Genomic DNA, 12940 nt, shown 5'->3' with positions numbered 1-12940 from the left:
AAGTCTTTGTGCCGAGGAGGATGTCAACGTTGCTAGGCAACATAGCGGTGTGTGAGCACTACAAGTTGTGCAGAAAGTGTGAGGCTTTCTCTTTGCTTTAATATGTGTGTGTTTGCTGTAACTGCTGTGGGTTTTTTCTTGTTTATACATCTCTATGTTGTTGTCTGCCTTGGTGGTGTTTCATTCTGCTGTTGATTCTATAAGAAGTGGCAGGTTGTTTCATTTCTATAGCTTCATAATGCTTGTTGCACCCGCCGTGGTGTCCATAGCTCTTTTTATTTATTGTCGGTCATTTTTGTTTTGTTCTCTTTTCTGGTTAATTCTAGTGAGGCTACACGGAGGGCTGATAATCGGTTGTATACACAGGCGGCAACGTGCCATCTATAGAAAAGGAATGTGTTGCTGGTTGTTGACACGCTACAAAGTACAGTGCATTAAGTGTGTTCTTTAATTTAATAGTTCTATCATATAGCATCATCACATACACTTTGTTACTTTTCCCCAATGTCACATTATCAATGTCACTAAGATTAATCCTCTGGGGACAATGAATGTGTGTATACAATTTCAAGATAATCTATAAAATTGGTGTTGAGATATATTAGTCTGGACAAAAATGGTGGAGTGACCAGCTTTGCTATAGTTAGAGCCACATGGCTAGTGTAGCTAAAAAACTAAAATGGAAGAGGATGCTCATATTAGAGGTCAGGCATGGAGATAATTAAGAATCAGAAAACTGTATATCTGTCCGTCTGTGAATGCACAAAACAAACCACAGGCCAAAGCTTGAATGAGTCATGGAACAATCGAAGCCCAGATATATAGGCCTCTCACTTATGATCCACAGTTCAGTATTCAGACTGCCAGACTGGATTCAGAATATGAGAAAATACAATAACACTGCATTAATTCTTAAGTGCACCGCTGCAATTACATTCTTCGAGGTGTAAAAATGAAAAGGACACACTGCAAACTTTACACTAATATTGACCTTCCATTAAATGAGACTTAAAGCTTTCTGTCCTGCTTAAATGTTAAGGCCTCTGCAAGCCCTCTGGGGAATGTATTTTTAACAGCAGAGTGGTGGTTTTAACAACCTCGGTTAGAACAACATGCTACAGACTGGTACAGCAGGGAAACACCCCGGTTCTGGATTAAATGGCCTGCTGAACATCAGCGGTAACAACATCAAGGTGTATTTGCCTAGAGAATATTCATTTGCTGTGTGATAATAAAGATTAGTGACAAGCTGGTCTATAATAGAATATGAATGGAGCTCTTGTGTGCTAGGTTACAGTTCTAATGTTGTTTCAGTCAAAGTTGTCTAGCAGGGTACATTACTACTACATGCAATAAGTTGTCTGGAAAATGGCTCTCAAAGCAGAATCTGTGGGATATTGAAGATTTGCAGAGTACTTGTGTTGTGACCATATAAGGCAATAATAATTATAATTCAGCTGAGAATAAAATTGAGTTTTATACATCATCTTTAGGCCCAAACAAAAAATAAAGATTGTGATTTTAAAATAGAAATTAATCACAATTTGAACCTGTAACGGGCCAGTTGTACTGTAACTGCTACTTTAATCATTTTTTTTTATTCAGATCTAGTCACAAAAGTTATGTAAATAGTCTAATTGTTACATATTCTTTGTTATATTATTTTGGGAGATAAAGGACAAATGGCAAGTAATTTGTACATTTCTTCCATTCATCTAAATGAAAACAATTTACAGAGAAACATTTCAAAGCAAGTAAAACAAAATAGTGTTTTTGTGTTTTTTTCCTTATTTTTAGTGACTATAAATTTGCTTTCCCATGGAAGAAATGCACCACACTTTGCATAACATTCCCACTCAACTCAAAATAGTACCCCCAAAATTTCTTGATATGGGCCCAAATGCAAGTTTAATTTTAAATGGTAGAAAAATTTATTAAAATCATAATGACTGTAATTTGCACTAGCTTGGAGGCCTCGATAAGCCAAATGTTTTTTAAATGACAATGTAAGTACATATTTGGGTTGGAAATATTTTTATCCATATTTGAGTAAAATGCTCCTTTTAGATGTTTTTGTTCTGTAATGTCATTAACCCCCCTATTTTTAGTTTATTTATGCATCAGTCATTGCTCAATAATCAACTATTGTACTACATCATATGTAAATCTCACAACAACTTAGCAGCGGAACAACTCAATTATTCAATGTATATGAAACTGTAAAAATTACATTATCCATTTCACAATGTCCATGTTTGCTTACTGTACATCTTTTTAGAGTTGATCTTTCCAACAACATATCCACTAAATTCAGTTTTCTATTCTCAGATATTTCACATATCAGATTTCAGAGCTCTACATGAGATGCAAATTAGCAGTAGACAAAAACTCTGGTTTTGTAGTTTGCTTACAGGTTTATTATTACAAAAAACACTAGACTAATTCACAAAGAAATATATTTGTACAAACCACATTATTTACACTTTGCCAAATGCAGATTACCCTGCTGTCATTTACACAATATTTCCAGGCCATCCTATGCATAGTGTGACAGTATTAAAACATGGCATACTATCATCAACACTTCACTTTGATCATTTCAGAACTTTTGATGGCCAACAATCAATGTGTTTTCTTGCTTAGATTTAAAGTCGATTTACACATCACATATATTCAGCAAGTCAACAGGTCTGTCCACCTGGGACATCTTGTCTCTTCTGCCCAGCAGGGGGCATGGTTGAACACACCTCATTTTTAAATGACCTTTGGATCACTGTATGCCTACATTGAGAGAATTACTTCAATATCATGCGTACAAGGAAGGAGCTACTGAAGTAGTTTTATTTCTAAGTAGAGTAGAAGATTTACATTTACACCATAAATAACATTGTTCCTAAAATATGGGATGCCAATACAAACTAATGTATCCAATAGAATACATGAAGCAGTTGAATTGAATGAGCTGCCCTCTGTACACCTTTCAGACCCACTTAATGTTCCTGTGTACGTACTTGTGTGTGTGCATGTATGTACGTGTGTGTGGCATTTCAGTTTGGACAACACTAGACCTTTGATCCTTCCACTGTGTCTGCCTTGCTCTGGCACAAACAACTCACTACTATAGTGCCACATAACCACTCCTTCCATAGGCATTTACATAGACTATATACTCAGACATGACCTTGTAAACTCATTTGCAATGTTTTCCTATTTTGCAAATACTTCCTCCAACACAAAGTCATGTATTCAAATGCTTTACGCAGGATTATTTTCAGGAGGCAATAAACATCTGTCAAGTGGCTGTTAAGCAGCCTTTATTTAAGCCACCCCCACTCGCTGCAGAGGAAATAATAAAAGGGCAATTACGGCCCTGCGAGATTTGATAAGCAAAAAGTCAAGCAAATGTGCGCAGAAACATTAGTATAACTTTTAGTTACTGTACACTCCTTGATTTTCATTATACAGTAGCTGCCCCAACACAGCATGATCTGTGGATTATCCAGAGTAACGGTGACACTGTTGCTCCAAAGATGCTGCTGTTGAATGTATAAACATAATGTTGTGAGCTGTAGCCAAAACTATCTACAGTACTTACTGTAAACATTATGTCATGAGGAAGTATATGTTTGAAGCTATTGCGCTATTTCTGTAAGGGACTCACTGACCATAATAAGACGATTACAGTTAAAACATTGTAAACCTTAGTAAATACATTGACCAATTTAACATTATGAATTGCTTCTGTCTATTTTCACCTAAGCTACCTAAATATAACGCATGTGAAAGCTGCACCCTTGTAAGTACACATGCCACTAATTGGTCATTAAATGGTCTTTGTCAACTAAGAGAATATTATCTACATTAAGTGCTGTAAATGTGTAAATAACCCACACCCTCATTCTAAATAGGAACAATGGTTATCAAATATAATTTCAGCCCAACACAAATATGACTTGTGCTTACTTAGTGTTTAGAGTGGTTAAATCCTGTCAACTCGGTGCGCACCCCTGCCTTCATCTGCTGATTTCAGTTTACTGGGTAAAATTGTGTGATTAATAATCCCATCTAGCTGAGTGAGTGTAGTTTTGGCTCACATCTTTCTGATGGTTTTGGCAATATTACAGGAATTTCTCCCTCCAACAGTCTAAAAAGTTCCAAATGTAACTCAGAGAGGCCACATCTCTTTTGGGTGAGTTCAGTGGATCTTCTCCTTTTTGAAACAACTACTTAAACAAGATAATATGAGGCTCACTCTGTGTGGTTTCTTTCAGTCAGATATTTCTCTCTTAAAGGGGACTAATTATTATCCTTTTTGGGATATTCTCTCCTTTTTAGAGTGTTGTGTTATCGTGCATACATGTTAAGCTTTGAGCTGAGATGGTAAAAAAAATAAAGCAGGTTACAATAGCAGGTTTTCAGTCTTCATGCACCCTTAAAAATCCATCTTTTCTGTCTCTCTACCTCTGTCTGTTTATTCTCTAGCTTTCTAACTTGATCAAATAAACAACAGCATACTCAACAGAATGATTGATTAATTTCTCATTGTTAGTCATTTATCTTGTAATGAATGCAGTCATGTAGGGACAATGGAGCAGCCTCGGGCTACACCAGGAAACATGGGTCATATTAATCACATTATCAAGTGCATTGTGTAGAAAGTAGGAGTGTCACTCGCCTTAATATGTTTAACAGCGGCAATTAAGATGCCATTCTAACGTGGACATTAATATTCATGAATTAGTACTGCATAGGTTTTCCTATGGTAAATATATTATGTAAAGATGAAAAGAAAGATAAAACAAGGAATTAAGTTTAATATTCATATGCCCCTAAAATAATCTTACGTTCATATCTGCAAGAATTTGGTGTCACTTTCCAGGTGGTGAATTCCTCGTTTGACTCTTTATTTTTAACTCCGACTCTAGAGGGCCCTGTAGTCAGAGTCAGACCACTGCTGTGCCTCGATAGCGTGACTGGGCAAAACACAGCTGTCAAGAGGTGTGGAAAGGCCTCACTGCTGCTCTCAGCTGTGAAAACAGTTAACAAGAAGCCCCTCACACACATCCACACACACTCAAACACAAAGATTTATTTCTGTATTATACCTTGTGACTTTTTATCTGTTTATGAATAAGTCTTGATCGTGTCATAGATTACTGTGTCTATATATATATTTTTTTTTTCTTTGGCATTGTATAAAAGACATTACTGCAGATAAAAGTACAGTTTGAGGTAGTCTAAAGTATATCCGGAGCTATTTTATCAGTTGGCCACAACACAGCACTTAACCAATTCTTCCTAGGGTTGTAAATGTTACAGTTCCCCAGTAGCTAATGTAATACAATATAAAGCATGTTAAATATAGGTATTAGCCACAGCACACAGTCATCAAGTTAATCAAACTGCGCCTGATAAGCTGTAGCTTATTGTATTTGCTTATCTAAATAAGGTCAAGAATCACAATTATAGCAGATCACAGCTAAATTACGCAAAAATGGTGGCAGTACTGCAGCTAAAATTCAAATATAGTCTTTAGATATGATACAATTTTTAGATTTACAGAAGGTTTTTCTCAACAAACAAAGCAAGGCTTTGCTAGAATAAATATGTTATGTGCTTTCTAATCTTAAGGTACACATTGTCTTTGCTGATATGGGGTCATCTCCGGTCTATAATGGAGTAGGTGACAGTTTAGATAATGGCAAAAGTTTAACCAGGACATTATGTCATATAGGCTATAAAGCAGATATTGTTTCACCATTCATTGTTCCAAAGAGTAAAATGACTTCTCAATTACTTGACTTAAAGTTCAACCAAGGCACGGCCCATAAATAATAAAAAAAAAAAAAACCTATCGTATATCGCGTATCATAAACTCGTTGTCTTATCTCTGAGACAGGCTTGTCTTGAGATGCCCATTCAGCGTCTTGATCCACTTGATACATAATAGAAAACGTGAACTCACGTCATTGATTCTTGGCCGCTTGGGGGAAGCAGAAAAAGCTGACAACAAAACATTGACATATTATCACCTTTTTATAAAGGAAATAGAAACATTAGCATTCATTTGTTTCTGGCCACTTGACGTAAGTGAGTCCAATATTCACTCTCCTTTTAGCAATGTTTAAGCAGCTAAATGCTCCACTACGTTGACTAGATATTTGCTAACTTTGTCAGTCTGCCATTTGGTGCTGGGCAGGTAACAAACAGCCGGCCTTTAGAGCCTTTTCGAAAACAACTCCTAATGGTGACTAGGTTGATAAGAGCGGTGAGATTGAACTGAAACATTAAAATTGCGAGTTGCTAAATCAAAACAATGAGCTGAAAGATGCTTTCTAATGAGGTATATTTGGATTGTCTGACGGGACAGGGTCAGTGGTTCGTGGTCTCAGATGGATCATGCATGGGACCAGTCTCTATCTGGACCTGGTGGGACATTCCTGTATCAGGAAAGTTGTACATGTGAGCCTAGGGCGGAGCCAGGCACAGGTTTGTTTATGTCCTTAAGCCCACATCGCGTGCCAGACGGGAGTCACCCATGTCAACGCCGATCCCAAAGCACAGAATTCCCTTCCATAGACGCATTAGTCATTACTGTTTACTATAGGCACTGTCATTACTTTGTGTCTTACTCATCAGTTAGCTTATTAAGTAAGCTTTAAAATCCCCAGAAGAATAACACTGAGGAATTTCAGGGCTGTTTGTAAATGTGTGCCTCACTGCTTCTCCTCAGATTGTTTAGATATGGGCCTCACCCCAACTGACAGCTTTCATTCAAGCAATACTGCTTTTATTGTGGAACTATTTTGCTTTTACCACTGAAAGCATGTCTGACTCTTAGACAGGTTTGATTTTCTTAACTGACATGCAAACTTCATGTGAGATATTTAAATTCCTCCAAAATGTGCACACATAGGATTTTATCTTATTGAGGATTATTTAACTTTTTTAAAGTTGTACATAAAGATAAAACTAGTAAGAGTGACACACCAAATATAGCTTTGCATGCTATAACGCACCCGCGTTTAATGCTGTCACTCTTTGCCAAAATCATAATGAGAAGGTGTTCATAACTACAGTTAACGTCTTTTCAGTTCAACTAAGAGCGGTTGCTTAGCAGCATGTGTTTAACTGTGTATGTTTTCAGCCCTCAAAAACAGTAATAAAACATCATTCATTGCTCATGCACAGCAATGATTAAAGTTTCCAAAGAGCGGTTATTATATTGACAGTGATGCTGTACAATTACAAGCATTATATTATGGGAAGAAAAAAATCCTACCTGCCTGGGTCTAATTATCGTAGTTCATCAGTTATGCTAACGCTGTACTCATCAAATGTGAGATCTGTGAACACAACGCCATTACTAGAATGAAATCCAGTGGTAAACAACTTTATTTGGTAATAAAACAGAAAGTGACTGCACCCAAAATGTCAGTACAAGAAAAACTGTGCACACACAACTACCATAAGTTACACTAGGTCAGAGTTGAACCAGGAAGTTGATCTGTAAACTGTGATAGACACTTTGGGTAATAATTTTGCCATTTGCTTTCATTTATTTTATTTTATTCTGGCTAACCTGGAAGTTTGATTCATTTTTATAATAGTAATTTATTGTCTGATTTTGTTTCTTGCCCTGTTGGACTTTTAAAATTTTTTTTAGCGACATTGTTCCCAGATCTTAAAGTATATTCAGACAGTATACAGTAGAGGTATAGTATTAATGCCTCATGTCATTTTTGCAAATTTGACCTCTCAACCATTTGTGCAGTCCATGTTGATTTGCCCCAACTGTACAGATGTTAGCTTTAAGTTACCTAGCTATGGACTGCATGTTGTGGAGTTTGCCTCAATTTTGTGTATGTGAGTATGTGTGCTCACTCAGCCTCGGACTGATATCAGAACTCACCATTAACTCCAGTACTTTCTATTATTTCCCTCCAGTCTCTGCCCCTTTTCCTCTCATCTCTATTTAAAGAAGCAGATTCATAAAGTTCAATTCAAGTTTAAACATCTTCAACAATAGTGACCATATGGACATTGAAACTGATTTTGCTTGCTGTAATTGTTCCACCTGTTCATACTGGCCATCAAGGGATCCCTTCCTAACATGCTTCCAATGAAAGCGATGGGGGACTTTAACCAAACATTATAGTGTATGTTAAAGCAGCTACTGTATTAAAGGAAGATGCTTATTTTTCTGGGGATACTGGCACTGTGTTTATGTGAGGATACAGATGACAATGGTTAAGGTGCCACAACAGAAGTAACAATTTGCTGACAGACAATACTACCTACCAGCTAAAAACAAACTTTTATTCAACAGCATTCATTTTCAGTACTCTTATTATTCTGCTCTCATTGTTGTGTTCTTCTCCTCTCACAAAACAACACCCTTCCCCCACTATATCTGAATGGCTTGCTTACTAAGAAAAGCCACTGAGGATTTGCAAAAATGTTTTTCTAAAGTTGACCTTATGTGTCATGATGAGTCATACTGTGTTTATGGCTTTCTGAATGGACATTAAAACCTCCCACACTCAGGCAGGGCTTGCTGGTTTTTCCCATTGTAATCATTCACCAGGGGAAAATCTCATCACCTTTTATTCTATTCTTGCCATGAGTACACTGATTTCAGCTTTGTGCCAACGTGTTCATAGTAATTGCATCAAAGGGGCTATAAATGACCAAACATTACCTATCTGGCATGCTCATACTACTACTTATATTAACTTCTACACTTTTTGCAGGACAATGTAAAGAAAGAAATCCTTTAGAGCCTGAGGTTTTCACTCACTATAACTTTAGTTACACAGTTTGCACCTGTGCTGTGAGGAATGTCAGCTATTTTGAAAGTCTTACTTTCTGGCTCTCTTGAAACTTGATAGACTGTGTTAATTGTTGGCTCTCTCGAGTGTTTTAGAGAGCAACATTTTTGTACTTTTGAGTATAGTTTGATCCTTTTTTATTGCTCCTTCTTGTCAAAATCAAAAGCTTTCCTGGATTATAAATACCTGCCATATTAATTTTGTGTTGAACTGATCAAACCTGTGTAGAGGGATCTTTTTAAAGAATCAGTTCATTTAAAAAATAGAAAGGTGTGTCCAACTTAAAAAGCAGACAAAATGCCAGTCTTCCATGTCTCTTTCTATAGTTACAATGGTATTGTGTTTTGGCCCTTTCCTCAACTATTTCTGTGCCCATCTACCTCACCGTTTGTTGTTTTGTTGGTAGTGGTTGTTTGATGCTGAATGAGGATCAGATTACAAAGGCTTTGTTTTGATCTCGCTCCATAACACGGCAGGCTTGGAATGACAAGAGGTCAATGGACGGGAAATGCTTTCATCGTGCCTGACTCTTTGACTCTGGCCCTCCATTGTTTTTATGGGCCAAGTTCAGACTTCTTGATGGAGTTCCCAGATCATCATTTGGTACCAAGCACTGTATCATTTCGAGAGGCCTCTTTCTTGTTGCTGTTCATGGAAGTAAGTTGCAGGTGTACTGGTGAATGATACAAACCTACAGAACTTTAATGTCAAGGACAGGTAATAACAGGTGATAATCAGAATACCTTTTATGGATTTATTAATATAAATATTTGCTGCAAAGATCAAGATCAAATATATTACAATGAAATTATGTACTATGTATGTATGTAGTGGAATTTCCTTTTTTTCTCCCCCTGGCCTGTTTGGATGCTCTTCCTCTCTCGTGTTACAGTCTGGGTCAAAAGTACGAGACAGACTGCAGACCCCCAAAGGATGGTCGTCCATGTCCTTCAAAGAGACTGAAATAGAAATGACATCTCACCCAAGCGCTCCTTTGACCTTGTCATAACCCACCTTCCCTCCTCAGACCTGACAAACACTGGGTGTAGTAAAGAAAACATCCTTTCACGAGTTGTCCCACTGCCAGTTTCCTGAGAAAGGTATACCCAGTTTCTTGCAGTGTCTCAACCTGAACTTCCTTGTTCAGCAACAACAGCGCGTGAGTCATCGCAGTGGGCTGTGAGATTCTCACTAAGGATTACACAATAAGTTTGGTCTATGAAATATAGTTTACTAGACAATAGTTTCTTAGCTTTGTCTAGCATATGTTTGTCTGTAAAACAGATTTACTTTCCCTACACTTTTATTATACAGTAGAAGAGTTTAGTCTGCCATGAGATCACTGTATGTTTGAGAATGTTTTTTTAGTTCAGTCATCATATGTATGCAATTTGACCTACTGTAGCTGACAAGCTAACTGTAACCATCTATTCCTCCATCTAGCATCATTTTGCACTCCAGGGTTAACACGCAACACCGCTAATAAGCTGTTTTTGACTCTTTTGTTCTTCGTTCCCTCAAAGTTCAGCACACTCAAGACCGTTTGCTATTAGAAAATATGGCACACATGTCAAAGTTTACCAAAGTTGAACTTGACTGGAAATATTCGTCTCCTTTACGCTGCAAGTGAATCCACTGATTGTGGTGATTCCATTAACGCATCTGCTGCCTTTTTGCATTTTAAAGGGGCTGGATTTGACGGTTGTTTCATGGCAGATAATAATGAACTCTCTCTAAGAGGCGAGTGAATGCCTCAGTAGTAAAATTATGCAAATTAAACACTCTTCATAAGGGACCAGAACAGGCCTTTTGTTATGAAACCTTGATTCTCCAGATCCACTGCAGGAGATCTGACAAGGTCCCAAGAGACTTGACATTTGTGGTTGGATTCCAGCTCACCAGATTCTGAGTGCAATTCAAATCATTCTGTCATCTGGTTTGAGCCTTACCCACATGAATCATGCATACACTGGGCTCATTTTCAATCACTCATGTTCACCAGTCATAATCAGGAATGTTTATATAGACAACTGATTTGTTTCTTTATCTGATGATACTGATAGGAGTGATTCGTGAAATGGGGTGGAGCAGAGTCTCTCACGCACATTTTTATTGGCATGGGCTGATTGGATGATTGTCTAAGTTTGTCCTTGCAAAATAGTTTGAAAGCCATACTGCGACGGCATGACGGCTTGACCTAAGTTAGCCTTTGGATGCAACCGCTAGTCAGCTACAGGAAACAAGATAAAACGTGAGCCGTTGCCATGGCCTCAGGTATAAAATTGAGGGGATTATTAATTAGCAGTCATAACTCTATGGTGAAACGAGCTTTTAAAGGGGAGCCGTCACTGCTGATGACTTCAAACACTGTGCATGCAACTTTATTCTCTCTCAGATCTCAAAACCTGGGAAGATTACAAGAGAAGAGATCACATTTCAAGCACAGTTTACATTCTCCTCATTGTAGACATACCACACACCAAGACACATACTTGCTCTACTGAAGAGTGAAAATGTCCATGGCTCTGAAAGAATTCATTTCTTGGTAGGCAGAGGTGTCCTGCTCTAAAAAAGTAATTAGTTTTATGGGTTATTCCTCAGTTCCTTTTAGAATTGTTATTGTGATGAATGTTTGTTTGTCCTAATTTACATGTTACATGTCACTTTTTTTTGAGTGAACAACTACCAACTTTGGTAATGAAGGGTTTTAATACAACACATAACAGACTGAGAGGATGTCTTTTAAGGGCAGGAATACAGCAACATTTTTATTTGAATCAAGCTACTTTTGCGTGTGAATTCTGAAATATGTTGCTTAACATGAGTTATGTGACTTCTTTCTGTCTGTCAGATCCTATTACACAAATTCATGCTTAAAATAGGTGAGGCACCTGGACTAGTGACATTCTTTTAAATGACACCTGACGGCTAAACATGAATTTACACAGATTATGAGGCAGATTAAGAAGGTGTGGGAAGGCTCTTTCACTAACAACTGATAGTTGTTTTTAAAAGCTAGTAAATAATCTAAAAACTCTACTCAGGTGGCACATAAGAGAAACTCTGATAAACTGAACTCTCCTTCCCCTCCCTTTTTCTTTCTACACACTCATTCTAACTCTGTGAATTCTCTTGCAAATATTTGTTATCGACCCCCATATTGACTCTTCAGCAAACAAAAAGTGTATGCAAACAACTCGGGCCTTTTTTTAAGAGGGACTCTTTCTTACTCTCCTTATATGGACTTCAATGCCAAGGAGAGAAAGGAGCCAGGGTTTGTTCTTCTTTCTAGCTCTCTTTTTGATTGTTCTACAACTAATTGTCACTTCTCGTGAGTACCAAGTGCAACACTATGTATGTCTGTCTGTCTGTCTGTACGCAGTTAACCCCATATTCAATGATTATCCTGGTGACAGTTTTGGGTGTTAAAATGTGCTGCTGACATGACAACCTGACCTAAATGCACTTTTACACAACACAACACAACATGCTTTAAAACACGTACACACCCATATATGTATTGTTTTATATGAATATATTTATGATTTCCTTTGTCCCACTGATTAACTCTGCATGCATATTTAAACTTGTGCTTACAAATCAAGATCATAAATAGCTGTAAGGCCATGAGGTAATGGTGCTATTGTACGCCATGTGCCAGTTTACTGTGACCGATGTAGGCCATGTTTGGAACATCCACCAGTGATACTTCGTACCCAATTGAAATCTCAACGGAAATGCAGAGTTAAGATGGCACAGTTTTGCTTCCACTAAAACCAAACCAATAATGTTCCCTCAGCACAATTCGTATAATTGCATTAGTTATAAAAGAGAGAATTGTTTGAATGATTGGCTTATGGGAAATATCCCTGAGATTATGACTAAACAACATATGACTCAAACATTGGTTCGCTTTGAATTGGCTCATATAAATATGCAACCCCATAAAATGTTTGTTTCCACTGACTGTCACTTTTCTGGGAGGATGATTTGGAATTGGAGAACCTAGAACCCAAAATAAGTTGTGTATTCATTTTGGAACAAGAAGAGTCTACAACCACACTAGTGGCTCTGTGAGGCTATACTTGGGCACAGATGCTTTGAGATAA

This window comes from Enoplosus armatus, chromosome 14 (assembly GCF_043641665.1).
Source record: "Enoplosus armatus isolate fEnoArm2 chromosome 14, fEnoArm2.hap1, whole genome shotgun sequence".
Classification (NCBI taxonomy): Eukaryota; Metazoa; Chordata; class Actinopteri; order Centrarchiformes; family Enoplosidae; genus Enoplosus; species Enoplosus armatus.
This window is presented reverse-complemented; position numbering follows the sequence as displayed.